General features: G+C 42.7%; 1 long non-coding RNA gene across 1 annotated transcript; it reads right to left on the bottom strand.

The window, feature by feature from the left end:
* Positions 1-11,191: 11,191 nt before the first annotated feature.
* On the bottom strand, positions 11,192-13,093 carry LOC118113934. The gene is made up of 3 exons (XR_004697381.2): positions 12,528-13,093; positions 12,189-12,370; positions 11,192-12,069 (listed from the first exon to the last, which is right to left on the bottom strand). It is a non-coding gene; the product is annotated as an uncharacterized LOC118113934 (long non-coding RNA).
* Between the last annotated feature and the right edge of the window lie 2,695 nt (positions 13,094-15,788).

The raw sequence follows: 15,788 nt of genomic DNA, 5'->3' as shown, positions 1-15,788 counted from the left end.
AGAAAAGACTCGGCACAGATTAGAGTCGTCTCCTCTTCTTTGAAACAGCTCAAACTGCAGGATTACACTCAGGTTTCTGGACGTCTGTCATTAAAATCAAACGTTTCATGCAACTAAACACTTCCTGCAAACTGTGATGGTCCAGTCAGAGCTGAGGCCCTAAAGCACGTCAGGACCAGACAGACTTTGGATTCTGACGTGTGCATGTGGCTCGTGCACTGAACTCAAGCATAGTAACTTTTCAACAACAGCTCTGCCTTCTACCCAATTATACATTTACAAACTGACTCTCGGACAATGATTAATAATATCTTGATAACGATCCGTATCAAGATATTAGACATATAATCTTATGTAGACAAATTTTACGTTAAAAAGTTGTGTTTTTCATCAAACTGGGGTTGTGATCGTCCTTTTTGCTGTGATGTGTGTATCTGATCATTTGTCAGATCCATTTGCATCTCAGCGACAGGACTGATCAGATCACTGAGGTCGTCTCTGCTGCACGAACTGAGGAGGAGGAGGAGGAGGAGGAGGAGGAGGAGGCTGCTCGGTCAGAAAGGAACCCAACGCCAAAGTAACTAAGGGACAGTGGGAAGACTTGTGTGTGTGTTTGTGTATCTTCCACTTTCTCAGTGTGTGTTGTTAAATTAAAGTAGTGCGTAACTGAAAATTGCTAAAGTATGATTCACCTTTTGTTGAAATGGGAACAATCCTGCATGTGTTCATGTGTCCGTACGAGTGTGAACATTATTTTTTGCATGAGCGTACTCTGTGCACATGCATGAATCTGTGTTTGGATGCTCTCCACTGATGCACTTTTGTTTGTGGCTCCTGACGGGTCCTCACAAGTATAGTGACATCATCCCCGTGTGCGGTGAGGCAGGGGGTGGGACAGAACATGATGGGGGAGGAATAAATTTCCCGACCAACTGGCTGCGTGTGTTCCTGTGACATGTTTATCACGGAGCAGGAACACATGCTGTCAATGATCACTCGTTGTTTGAGGATCAGTTATCTCAGCATTAAGGCCCATTAGTATTCTGTGGAACCCAATTCAATTAGTGCTCTCCAGGGCCCGGGGCGCAACACCACATCAGTCAGACCGCAGGAGAGAGAGAGAGGGCCTGTCACAGTGTGTGTGTGTGTGTGTGTGTGTGTGTGTGTGTGTGTGTGTGTGTGTGTGTGTGTGTGTGTGTGGATGAAACTACATCTTAGAGAGATTGAGGATTGTCCCCCCACCTCTCTCTTCTTCTAGAGGCACGTTTAAGGTTTAGATACGGAGCGTTTAGGTTTATAATGAGAAGTGTAAATGCATTTTGAGATAAATTTAATTTCTGACACGTTTTCAGACATGAACTCTGGAAAATGTCTGGAACATTGGGTCCGGATATTTTCCGGAGATTATCTTTGACGAGGGGGGTGGAGCCTGTAGAGCAGCAGGAGGCACGACATGACGTTTAAATTCTGCTCCAGAGATTAAGTTTTCGAATCTACTCGTCTTTACAAGTTGACGTCTTCTTCGGCATCTTCTACGTGTGCGGCTCCTCTTCTTCATCCTGAGATATTTGTGTTCTTCCAGGTTCACGTCTATCACGTGTTAGAAACCTCATCAACACGTCCTCTCGCTCGCTGTGAGTTGTCCAGACATTTTCCTGCTAAATTCTCACTTTACATTGACATTTTAGGGGCTGGCAGGAAAGTTCTGGAAAATGTCAAGAGCACCTGACTCGGACATTTGCGTTCTCACATCCAGAACCTCCAGAAAGTTTCAGACAAATGTCCAGACTTCAGTGCAGATCTGAGAGCAGCTTTATTGGGTTCTGCAGTTGTTTTTGACGAAAAGCTGCAAAAAAGTGAAAGTTTTTGTGAATCCACTTTCTCTCCGACTTGAACGGCTCAATTATCATCTTTAAGTTTTCCTTTCTGATCCAAAACTCCAGCAGGAGCTACGGCTGAAATAATAATATCAATAATAAATATAATATAATACTAATATAGCACTTCTCAAAACAAAGTTAAGTGCTTCACAAACTAAAAACCTTAAGTCAAAACACATGAAACAAATAAAAACATAGACATTCAAAAGTAAGAGTAGTACCACCACCCATCCGTCCCCCCCCCACCCAGGTCGTGGTGGTTATGGCAACAACTGTTTTGGGCGGTGGGAGCGACGGCCTCGGCCTGGTCTTAATCCTGGTAACACAGCTGTCTGGATTACCGGCGCACCTTGACCTTGAGCGTTTGAATCCCTCGCTTCCCGGGACAAAGCTGTCGGCCGGTTCACCTGCTGCTCCACTGATGGAGAGATAGAGCCAGGACGAGACGTCGGGCCGAGCGGAGCCGGATCCACATCACGGCCGCTGTTCGGTTCCATTTAATAAAAGCTGCTCAGCTCAGTGTTCGTGTTTCACTTGACAGAACAGGTTGACTTTTTAAATCAGAACTCGTATCAGCAAATTAGTGCCTCGATTGTGTGATCAGAGATTTGCTGATGTTGAACTGCTGTTAATGCTGCATGTGTATTCATTAATGTTTTAATTAGCTGAAGTTTCAGAAAGCTCCAGAGCATTTACTGACAGTAGTGAATCTTTTATACCAGTTCCATTAATATACCACTCTCCAGAATCATTTAGAAAATTCCAGACTTCCCTTCTTCTCTTGACTGTGGAAAGTGTTTCTCTTTTGTTTTGGCAATGTTTTTAAGGTGCATTAAATTGTCATAACTGCGACCTCAGTTGTAGAAAATCTGGCAAAACAACATTTGTTTCAAAGAAGTGTGACCAAGTCTGACCCGTAGACTGTAAATAAAGATGGACGTAGTGTCTAACCTGTCAATCATGACGTCTCAGACTGTTTTTATATCATCAAAAAACAAATTAAAACCAAACTGATCAGAAACAGAAACAAGTGAACAAACATCAGTGTGATGAGAACGACCTAAAATGACCGAAACCGACTTTGAGAAAAATGTATTTAATGAGTGCGTTGACTGTTTAGTTTGGTCCATGTCTCATCTACTAACATGGAGGAGGCTCGGTTTGTGACTTGCAATGCAATCAGCCACCAGGAGGCGATTAAGACTCTGGTTTAACTTAGCGGAGCCGTCATGTTGTTCGTCATTGTATATTTATATATGTCACGTCTATAAGTTAACGATTCATACACAGAAAGTCATCTATTAGTAAGTTAATTCAGATTTTCTTTGTAAGCAACTAAAATAAACTTACAAAGTTCTTTACTGGTGTCAATGTTGAACATATAAAAATATTGACCATCCAATACACTATGAATTTAAGGACAACACTGATGATTGTATATTTTGTAAAGTTGTGGTTGAAGTTCTAGTCTCATCTGAGGACCGGGAGCAAACAGAGAGAATTAAAGTCAAAAAGCTGAAAGAGAGAGAGAGAGAGAGAGAGAGGGGGGGGAGGGAGACGGAGGGCAAGCGAGAGGCCAAGCGGCGGGGTTGAGAGAGAGGACATGATTGGCTTAAGCCAGTGCAGAAAGATTGTTTCCTTTAGCCCTGTGCTGCGATTTCCTGCCCTGTGATCATCTCTTCCATACGATTAGGCCGATGTGCACAGCATGCAGTCATATGACTTCTCTGCTCCGCGCCGGCTGTGCAGACAAATGAGGCCGAGCGGCAACACGGTCAGCAGCCGCAGGACCCGGAGGATTAGCTGCAGCGCAGAGGAGGTGCTTCGGCTGCGAGGGGTTCACCACATGTCCGAGGCTCCGTCACTGCAGATAAGAGACGCTGACGCTCGCCTGATGGATTGTGTTTTATTTTGTCATCCAAACTTAAGAGCACTCACTTTTTTTGGTTATTGTTTTGATTGAGAGACCCCTGGTGGCCGAAGTTACACTGCGTATTGTATGTTTTTCACAAAAATGGAGTCGTGTGAGTCGTCAGTCGCAAAGTGACAAGATAGATGTAGCACACACACACTCACAACCACACACACACAGACACACACAGACCTAACCAGCCCTGAGTAGGATACATGTAATATAATTAGGCTCAATCAGTGACCTCCTTTTCAGACCCTACACAATGCCAGAGGGGCCCCGCTCACTCTCTCACTCTCACTCTCTCACACACACACACACACACACACACACCGTAACTCCTGAACTAACACCACCACCCGAGTCACCCAGCTGGGAATGGACACAAGAGCAGTGTCACTGTGGGACCGTCGCATACAAAGAAAAGAAGATGCAACACAATACTGACGGTTTGAGTTCCCATCGAAAATCTATCCTTGAATCAAACACATCTGCAGCTCAACAGTTTTCTTAATAACATGTTTTTTTATCATAATTTCATTCAAAAAATTATGTTTTTTAAAGAAATATTGTAACTGTGTGCAGCAAAATGGAACCATCGTGAAAAATAATCAATACAAGTAACCAGTACAAAAATACATAAATACTGAAATGAATTCTCTCTCTCTCTCTTCCTGTCTGTCTGTCTGTCTGTCTCTCTTCTCTCTCTGTCTTTCTCTCCTCTCTCTCTCCCTCTCTCTCTCTGTCTTTCTCTCTCCCTCTCTCTCTTTCTCTCTCTCTCCCTCTCTCTCCCTCTCTCTCTCTCTCTCTCTCTCTCTCTCTCTCTCTGTCTCTCATTACCACTATGATTTTGCCTAAGCCTCTTACTGCTACCTGATCAAGTATTGGGGAAGCAATCTGGAAAGCCAATTGCTTTAATTGAGGTGAAGAGTCCCTGACCATTTTGAAAAGGAGGGGTGGGCTGCACACAGTGTGTTAATGTAAGTGTGTGTGTGTGTGTGTGTGTGTGTGAGTCCACCGCTGCGACTTACACAGTCGACGGGGTTCTTCTGTCACTTGTCAACACCCTGACGGTTTAATCTTTCCTGCCTGTGTGGGTATTAAAAGATTATGAGCGTTCTGCATGGCTTCATCCGCGCCACATAAGGGGCTGTTTCTCCCGGGGGCCCCTCGGTTCACCCTCCGAGGGGGTGAGACAGGGGCCGACAGTGGGAGAGAGGTGTGGAGAAGAGGTGGAGAAATTACAGTTGTGGTGCAGTTTCCTCCAGTTGCTGATACGAGAGAGACTTTTTTTGTCTAAAACTTTTGGCCATTTCACCACCGTACCTCGCCGTCTGTGATTGGCTCGTTGGCAGCGAGTATTGAAAGTGTCACTGAGGGCTGAGGAGGGGGCTGGTTCTCACGCTGCAATCGTTTATCTACAAGATTAAACACACACACACACACACACACACACAGACACACACACACACAAAGACATGAAATGAAGAGCAGCATTGATAAGAGCAGATTGGAAAAATGCAGGATAAGATTTTTTGGTGTTTTGCAACAAGTCCTCTGGGTTAAAAAGTTATTTGTTTCAGTCGCTCCCTTGTTCCGATCCTCCGTCGTTGCTCTGCACTAAAACTTTACACGTTATTTTCTGGCATTTACTCAAACCACTGTCGAATTCAATCGGTCTTGGGAGGACGGTCGCCGCTTTTGACGGATTGAGGGTAAAAGCAAAGAACTTCATGGTGACCTTCGGTATATAAAGTGAAGCCAAATGATCTCGATCGCCCCCTGGTGGCCGTAGTATTGCTCATAAACCCCACCTTCTCCACGTTAGCAGATGGGACATTAACCAAACGAACAAAAAACTACACATCGAGTAAATTCTTCTCAAAGATGGTTTCTGTCATTTTTCGTGGTTGAAGTATGTTCAAATGAAATTTTTCTGCTAAGTTTGGTTTCAATTAGTTATTTGATGATATAAAAACAGGGTGAAACGTCATGATTGACAGCTGAGACTGAATCGTGATTGGTCGAGTGTGTGTATCGGTGGGACCTCGATGCGGCGGCTCCACCCAACGATCACTATGGCGCAGACGCTGACTCCAAATGACATCAAAAGCGTCAAGATCGCAGCGTTCGAATCCGGGATATTTTGCGTCTTTTTCGTAGACGTGTCCTTCATCTTTCTTTACAGTTTGTGCTCTAAACCACATTTACTCCGATTCTTCAGAAGCAAAACAGCAACAACTAGCATGTGAACTGGAAGCTTTTATCTTCTAACTATTATAAAATCTTTAAATCTTGTTCCAAATCTTGTGTTTTCTTGTGTTTCTGTCGTCACACAAACGCCACAGTGCCTCACACTTCAGGTCAGATGTATAGGGTATATGTGTGTGTGTGTATGTGTGTGTGTGTGTGTGTGTGTGTGTGTGTGTGTGTGTGTGTGATGTCTTCATTAACACTGGCCCCAGGTACAGAGGCGAGGTGTAATAGGCTCTTTCAGCGACTTGCCTGGCTGGCGTGCCGCAGTGATCTTTCAGCGGCCAGGCGCCCCGCTAACGCCCCTCTGCTCACTGCAGTCCTTCAATTAGCCGTTTATTATTACAGGGGCCCTCGCCTTCGGCCCCCGGGTGCTGATAGCTACATGCCAATACAGCTACTGACAGTCTGTGAGCCCGTGTGTGAGGGAGAGACGGGGTGCCGGGCTGCAGAGTGACACCTTTCAGCGCTCGTCTTTTGGGCCTTTTTGATGAAACGTGCTGCGAGTCGACCAAAGATTTGACGTATGTGAGTCTGAAGCGCTGCAGAATATACTGATCCACTTGTTTGTGTGTTTGTCTTTGTGTGTGTGTGTGTATTCATGCCAACCCCATGAATCCTGCACCGATCACATGTGCGTCATGTTCTGCTTCGTCAAAGTGAAGATTTGTTGGAGAGAACTCACACACCAGCGTTTCTCCTGTTTTCAGAGGATGACGTACATGTTAGATTATAACTTTAGGTTTTACAAACATTAACATACTATATTGATATTGATATTTTATTTGCAATTTCAATACAGCTATTGTCACAATCTTTATTTGAATTATGCCAATTAACACTATAAACTACATTCTAACATTACTCAGATATTTGATAACACAGCATCTTCATTTCTTATGTCATCATAAGGAATTCATTTGCTTTTCTATCTTGCATGTGCATCGACATTTGGCTGCAAAGCAAATTAAACGGCGACCAAAATAAAACGTCCTGTAGCCTTGAATGAAATTTTCTCTGGGATCAAACATTTTGGATAATGTAAGTACACGAGTCAACAAAATATATAAAACATAGGTCTAGTTGTTATTAGACATTTAATGAAGACTTTTTACACTCATATCATTTCCGTGTAGAGTATCAGTTCATTCACTTAATATTTGTATACCTCTCTTCTTTATTACTTTCATTCTTTGTCATTTTAACTTTGGAGAAATATCTGGCACAAGAATTTCCTCCAAGATTTGAAAGTTCTATCTCATAATTTGATGACCCAGGCGATATAAAGCCGCTCATGTTTACGTGCATGTGGTTTAATCTGCTCTTTCTTCTTCTCTCTAACTAACGTATCGACCTTATCACCAGTCAAAAGTGCCGCAAGGGCACAAATTGTATTGAAACGTTTACAAGCAACAAACTCGTCATCTGTCACCGTCTCTATTGAACTGAATCATCATCATCTGCATAGAGAAATCTATTCTGGTCAAAACCATCTGTCATCATCAACACCGAGTCCTCAGCTGTCAGACGATCTTATTCAGATAAATAAACAAATAAACTCTCACGTGTTTTTACACTTGTTGAGAAGAAAATAATAATAAAGTGATTATTGAGAAATTAAAAACAGAAAATAAAAACCCGGTATAAGTTTAATTTTCACGGATCAAATAACATCTTTAGAAGTTCTGCTCACTGCATTCACTGCTCTCTACACAGACACCACACACACACACACACACACACACACACACACAGTACTGGCAAATTGTGTGCTTCTCTGTCCTGCTTTTCTTTCTTGCATGATCAGAAACTATGCACACACACACACGCACACACACACACACACACAGTACCCACCCCCCCACCCCTACTCCCCTGCAGATGCGCTGCTGGTTAGATATTGTTAGCATTCCATTTGCCATTTACATTTTCTCTGCTTGACATAATTGAGGAATGGATGCTCTTATGAAAATTAAACTCGCGGTCCTCCTGGGTTACTGTAACCCTGTTAAAATGTAATGAGATTCTTTATGCGTCGTCTTGTGATTTTTTTATTAAATAGAATATCAGTATGACTAATTCCCCGGGCCCAAATGTGGACTGGGACACCGCATTATTGATAGGCCAGTGCATAAGTGGTCTCTCTTGGCCTGCCTCTAATGGCCTAATAATGCATTATACCAGTATCAGTGGGCCTGCGGCTTGCAGTGCTTATTGTCGTTATTGAAAACACCTGAGCGGACCATTCATCAAGGTTAAATCACCAGGGCCCATCCGTTCATTAGCCTGTCAGTAAACATCTTTATTTAGTTTGGGCTGCCGATACCGACAGGAGAGAGGCAGGAGCAGCCGTGACGAGCAGCTGCGGCCCCCCTGAGCGTCCAGGAAGACACGAGGACACGAGGACATGAGGCCACCGGGGCCGGGCCCGCGGTGAGGCTCCCGGCCGGCGACCACCGGGCAGAGCCTCCCCTGTCAACTGGACGGATGATGGAGCAGAACGGATTAGGCCGGACGTTCCCGGAACAGAGGCAATTCTTGCGATAGCCGTGCGTTGCCTGTGCATATTTATCTTCTCTGATGATTGTTTTGAGTGTAAGCAGAGGGAGAGGCTGAAAAACTGTCGGTGATCTCAGTGAATTTGGAGGCTTTCTCCCCCCGGTGACGGATGGGCCCCGGGGCCTAACCAAGAAAGATTGGCCGAGGCGGGTGGAGCCAGTGGGGAAATGATTAACCTCATTGACTCCCATGTTTAGTTAAAGAGCAAGTTGACAAATCCTCACTGGCCGGGCTGGAGACACCAGTATCAACATATTCAATTATAATATCGTTCAAAAACAAGATTCAGACGATCAGAGGAATCGGTTTCATCAACTCAAACACAAACGGTTCCTCTCATCAAACTTTGAGTTTTAATTATGTTGAATTAACTGTTTTGCAGATCAGGATTAATCAGTCGGGTCAAAGACGGAATACAACAAACAAACATGTGCTTCTGATTCATTTTGGTGAATAATAATGGAGAAAGAGTTCATTTAAATATTTGATGCAGATTGAGGAAACATTTTAATATTTTAGAATTCAATTTTTCCATATTTCCAGGTTTAAATCAGTCCAACAGTCCCAGTTTCTTTAATAAGATCTGTAATATAAACTTCCGGCCTCACACTAACACCATTAAACTACATGTAGACATGAGAATCATCTGTTTTAGCCTCGGAACCGACGTGGATAAATAATTTATTGTCTCCTCATAATTAATTTCTTTACAGCTGCTGGACTCTTGCAGCGGAATCGGACAATTTAATGAATAAATTAGGCAGATTTGAGAGAATTAGTGACGTCTCCGTAACACAAATGGGACCTAATACAGTTGAGTGTGACGCTAACAATCAATTCAGAGCAAAATTGCAACAAATTAAGGAGACGGGATAAAGTTTCAGGTCTTAATTCTAATAAAGGAATTAAAAAAAACAAAAAACAGACTCTGCTCTGATTGGTTTGGATCCTAATCTGGAAAATGGGCCAAAAATCAAACGCTGCCGTCGTTGGCTCTGGATTAATGATGTGAATTCTGACTGAGTCCAAATGGAGATTACAAAAGCACGGAGAAGAAGAATTCGCTGACTTGTGGCTCATTGAGACGAATGGTGTGTTGGTTCGTCACTTTATCACTGACAAGCTGTAAAAAGATGATATTTTACCAGAGTCATCAGCCGGGGGAGGATTTGTATTAATGTTGGTTTCTCCTCCTTCTCTTCTGTTCTTTTAACAGCCGGACAGAAAGCTGAGGAACACTTAGACAACACATGTTTCTTTAGGGGTGTAACACCTTTTTCCTCAGAATGGATTTGAAACTATTTTAACAACATTTCTGATATTAACTGAGAACCACAGACAGAAAATAAAAGCTGATGTGATTCGTTTTCTTTCACCAGCTCCACAACATGTTAGGGTTTTAGAAGAAGCCAGTAATTAATTAATGTTCCTGTTCTGCCACAGTGACATTTTTAACACGACGGCCCTTTCCTTTGAATTCAGACACACACACACACACACACACACACCAATCATATCAGCCACAACCCTAACACAGAAAAGGAGTTCAAAGATCTACGGCTTCATAACATATGATTCAAGATTGTTTCATGTAAAAGAAATTTGTCCATAATTTTGTTTTTTAAATGTGTATTTCTTACAATTTTCCCTAAACCTGAATAAAAGCTTAGAATTAAGTTCTAAAGAATTAACTTTAAACTGAACTCTGAACCGTGTGTGTGTGTGTCTGAATTCCCTGGGTCCAGCTGTTGTTTGTTTGTGTTTGGTCTGAGGCCCCGGGGCCCGGCCAGCTCAGTGACAGACATGTGCAGCTCTGTCTCACACACACAGACACACACAGACACACACACTCAGCCTCTGAGATATATATGGTTCTCTGGAACTTCTGGTTCTCATGAATCTGAGCTGTGTGTCCTGAGCTGGCAGGAGAAGAGCCGCCCGCCACATCAATTCATCAACACCGCCGCCCGCCCGCTGCACATATGGCGGCTGTGTGTGTCAGAGGTGTGTGTGATGTGTATGTGTGTGTGATGTGTGTGAGTGTATGTGTGTGTGTGTGTGTGTGTATATATTTGTGTGTCTCTTCACTTGTACCGCCATCATGTCCACAGCTGCATGAACAATGCTACAGGATCCCGGGAGGGACAAAGAGAAATAACACCGCGATATTTGCAAAGTGCAGATTCAAACACACTCTCCATATTTCCAATAAATGAAATTAATTTGTGTTTCTGTCGTCGAGACCAATTTACTAACAATTTTCACAACTTACCGTCTCAGATAATTATTCAGACTTCTCTGAAATTAAGTCAGTTTAATGTAACGTACGTTCGGAAGCACATCAAAATAGAAATCATTGAGCAATAATTAAATATTAATGATTAAGTTCTACTTCAGCACAAATTGTAACATCTATATAAAAGTATTTGCAATTAAAGAAATTAAGTAAAACTGTTTTTCTGTTTCTGGAGAGTAATTCTGATGCTCAGAGGAAGAAGAGATCATCTCATGTGTTTAGAGACATTAAAATAAAACATAAATAATCAAAATTATGAGCTGCGTCTTTGAATAAAAACCTCTTACTCAATCATCGTTGTATTTTTTATTTTATACTTTTTTTCGTGTTTTCGTACATTCACAAACACACACACACAAATGTAAAGAAGAACATTACATTATGGAATACAAAAAATACGACACAAAACACGTGCATGTATTTGCCCACATGCATATACACACAAACAGAAACACACACACTAATACACACGGGAATCATGAAGTAACTCGAGGAGATGAAAACTTCGATTGATTATTGAGTTCTGAGGAGTCGAGGTTCACGCCGGCGTCATCAGATCACGAGTCGGGTTCAAAATGTCACCGAGTAAACAGAAGAAAGAGAAAAATGAATCGTGGGGTCATATAGAAAATGTTGTGCTGATAAAAACTGATTCCAAAGATTGATATAATAACAAAAAAAATGTAATATAGACAAAATCAAAAGCATTAAAGGATGATCAGAATAACCCCGGACTCCCAATGATACTTTCATCAGGATAAAACACAAATTAAAGAAACAAATACAAAGTCTGTATGTGAATTAACAAACTGCTAAAAGTACTTTTAATTTTTACTTAAAAAATATTCCACGTCTTCACCTTTAACACCTCCAACCAAAACCGTGTAAAAAACCAACAACAACACATAGGCAGTCGTGTGCGCCACCGGCTGTGCTGTTCCTCCGTGAACCACCAGGGGGAGATAGAAGCATGAAAAGCCTCTTGACCTTTAAACACAAAGAGGACGAAGTGGAGCCGGGAACAGAGACGACACTTTTCAGCTCTGGAAAACATGAGCAGTCCCAGAGGAGGAGAGGAAAGAAGCCGACAGATGAACGGTCGTCTTTCTCTTCACCTCTCCTCACCCTGACTCACTCCTTCTTTGTCTTCCATCTGGAAACCGAACCTGCTGCGACATTAACGAGGCACAAAACAACTTATTCTCAATTAAAACACGATGACGCAAAGTGAAATTATGAATGAAGAGTGAATTCTGGTGTTTTTCCGCCTCCTGACGTGTCGTCTCACCTGCAGTCGACCTCTAACTCTCTAAATCCTCCTTTTTTAACAGCGGTGCCAACATGTTTTTCCGAGCGACTGCAGACAGACACTAACAATTAAAAGCTGTTAAGTGACCTCGTTTGGCAGCAGCACCAGCGGCAGCGGCGGCGGCGGCGGCGGCAGCTGGACAGACGGCAGCGATAGCTCTCCTGGCAGAAAGAGAGGGAAAGAGAGAGGGAGAGAGAGAGAGAGAGAGGGGAGAATGAAACCTTCTCGACAGCGTTCGTCATCCCGGCCCGGGCCCCCGAGAACTTCTGAATGAGTAAAATGATTTGATTATGTTGAGGCTAATGACGAGGGGCATACTTAAATCCATCTCCACGGTTTTCTTTGCTTCTGCCCCTGATTCAGCGCGCTGTCAGCAGCTTGTTAGACGGGTTTTTACTGCAGTGCTTCAGCTAACTGCACCGTCAGATGAACGCTGAGGGAAAGAGAGAGGGAATGAAGCGGAGGCACGGAGGGAAAACAGGAAATAAAGGAAGAGAGAACAGGAAAATGAGAGAAACTAATAAAACAAGAAGTTAAACAAACTTTTAACCCAGGTTGTCTGGAAAGTTTTACTCAGAGCTTCATCTTTAGCATTTAGCATCATACAGGTGAGAGCAATGCAAAGAGCTGTCTACTATTTACTGGAACTTCTTTAAAACATCTACTACTACTACTTATCATCATGCACTATTTTATATATATATATACTTGTCTATATAGGAGAACATTTTGGAGTTGCACAACAAATGTTATTGTACAACGTAAATGACAATGAAGGCATTTTATATAATACACAAACATTACAGCACAAACCTCCGTCAAGGCCATGGGATTATAAAACCACATTTAAATTCACTAGATCCAGATTTTTACTTGGATCTGCACAAAATACAAATCTGGATAGTGAATTTAAACATGTTTTTTTAAGGGGATTGTGTTTTTACTTTGTAATTTTTTTGGTATTAGAGTGAAGGGACAGCCATTTGAATCTATTTCATAACACCCTGCAATCGACCTCTGGAAAACATGAAATAGATGTTTAACAAATGCAAAAAAAGGGGAATTAGAACCCAGCTCCCTTTCAGCTGACGATTACTGGACGAAGTGAGTGAGAATGACGGAGAGTTGTTTGGGGAAGTTGCAGAAATGGTCGCCCTGATCCGATGTCAGATAGTTGCCGAGCAAGAGATGCACTGAAGAGATGAATAGTTCAAATTAGATACGAACATGTGTTTGCATGTGCGTCAGGATAAAACACCTTCACTTAGATAAGAAGATAAAAGACATACAACAGCCCAGAGTTAATTCAACAAATCAATTCAGGCCATATGGAGACAGGAAGTCACATTTCTAACATCAGGACCAGAACTCAACAATCAGCCTCGTGTGGACCTCGTCCGTCCCGTCACTTTGACGGACGTATCAAAGCCGTCGAACAAAGCTGGTGACTGACAGACAGTGACCTCTACTCATTCCTCCCCGTCAACGCAACAAAGACACTCGCCGTCCATTTACAGACAGCTGCCGCTCGGCACGCCGCAGCGCCAGGCCGCCCTCAGACCCTCGCAAACCAAACAGATTACTGTAAAGAAAAGGAAATCACGTTAGGGGATGAGAGTGGAGGTGAAGAGGAATCGCAGCCTGTTGTTCTAATATTAGCAGCGCTATTGTTGTAGGTCGGGCCTGCTGGGAGCTCTGTGATTGGTCGTAATACACAAAAGCAGTTGTGATTTAATTTTGTGCTCGGGACAATGTTCAGAATAGTGTGTGTGTGTGTTTGTGTGTGTATTCTCACAGATGCATTTGGTCCAATCAGTGGCCCTGTTACGGTTTCATCTACTGTTGTGTGCTTTTGTTTGTGTGTGTAACGAGATCACATGAATACATTGGGATGATATTGATTTTTCATTACATATCTGCAATCAGCCGGTAAGTGTTGTAACATGACAACAAGATGGAGACAGAAATCTGACGTTATTAAGACAAAAACAACCTTTAATACCCTGTTTTTTATTTTACATTGGAATCACAAACATTTTTATGATTTTAAATGTAATTTTAATTGTTCATCTTTTTTTCTGTCACAAATGATTAAAAAATAACAGAACACACACACACACGGACTGTGTAAATAAAGATGGACGACATGACGGGTCCTCAAAAGTGAAGCCCTAGCATCTTGATCACCCCCTAGTGGCTGGCACTAGTGTAGGTCATACATCCTCCTGCCTCCTTCATGTTGGTGAATTGGACATGGACTAAATGAAAAAGGTCAAACTATACATGTCAAATAATTTCCTAAAGTTCCTGTCATCTTTGGTGGTTCACATCAAACTGACGTATCGTCTTATCGTCCATCTTTGTTTAAAGTCTGTGGGCGAATATGATGATGGTCGCTTCACATTAGCAAGTTAGCATCGTTACTGAAAGCACGTTAGATCTCTTCCTATAGGATCGATGAAGTAGATTCAGTTGTCTATCCTCGACTGAGCTGTTATTGACATGTGTAGAATGGCAGGAATAACCAACCGGTAAATATTGGCATCGAATGATCCGTCATCAAACTACTGTTTCTGTTTCCCTTTGGCATGTTAGTTTATTTCTCAAAGCTGCGCCCGCCGCGCTGCCTCTGCTCCTCCCGGGGTTAAAGCTGTCAGAGGGCACAGCAGACGATGGGTGTCAGACTAAATAAACGCCGGGAACCCTGGCTTATTTGTTTGGTGTTAACAGTCTGACTGCGAACCCCCGCCCACCACCGCCACGCCCCCTTCAACTCTTCCAGAGGAGCTCTTCCTTCACGATGGATGGACAGTTCTCACAAACTGAAGGATTTACAGGCAAAATGTACAGTTGGGATGAAAACACTCAGTTGTATATAATGTGAGTGCATTCAGGCAGACACACAAAAACACAATGAGAGAAGCTCATGCGGGTTCCAGCCAGTATTGATCTTTTAACATAGGATTATACAGTCTGGCTCTATAGGCTTAGCGGCCTTTAATTCCCTCACAGAATAGATAGACTGACTTTGGCTCTATACATATCTGGATCAATGCAAATCTACTTTCGCCCCAGCGGTTCAATTTTAAGCGAATTCCATTAGCCATAAGTAAAAGTTTTCTTGGGTAATGTGATTAGGAGGGGGTCTTCACCCATTGAGTCCCTAAGAAAGCGGTGAAACATTTTATTCCCTCCTTCCTTTCTTCTTCTTCTTCTTCCTCCATCCCTCCTCCATGTGTTCACTCTTTGTCTTTCTCGCAGTCTCAGCGACGTGACCTGCTGCCGCGGCTGAGGAAGTGACGATCACCGCTTGTGATGCAGGGACACACGCGCACATATTAGCCGGTGGATGAAGAAGGACGGAGTGATTTCTTTTTGTGGCTACGTCCACACTCTTTAATTTCAGTTTTAAAAAGAATCGCAAAGTTTTCAAGCCCTGAAACAGAGATTTTTTAAAAACGCAGCTGGTCCCATGTTAGTTTGAGAAATCCAGTTTTTGGCCGGACCATAGTCCAAAGATGGACGACATCACAGAAATGACGAACAAATCAATTTATTGCTAAATGCTTATAAAGTCTA

The sequence above is a fragment of the Hippoglossus stenolepis genome, chromosome 8, assembly GCF_022539355.2.
Source record: "Hippoglossus stenolepis isolate QCI-W04-F060 chromosome 8, HSTE1.2, whole genome shotgun sequence".
In the NCBI taxonomy this organism is placed as follows: Eukaryota; Metazoa; Chordata; class Actinopteri; order Pleuronectiformes; family Pleuronectidae; genus Hippoglossus; species Hippoglossus stenolepis.
The sequence above is the reverse complement of the archived record's forward strand: the minus strand, read 5'-3'. Positions and strand labels throughout refer to the sequence as shown.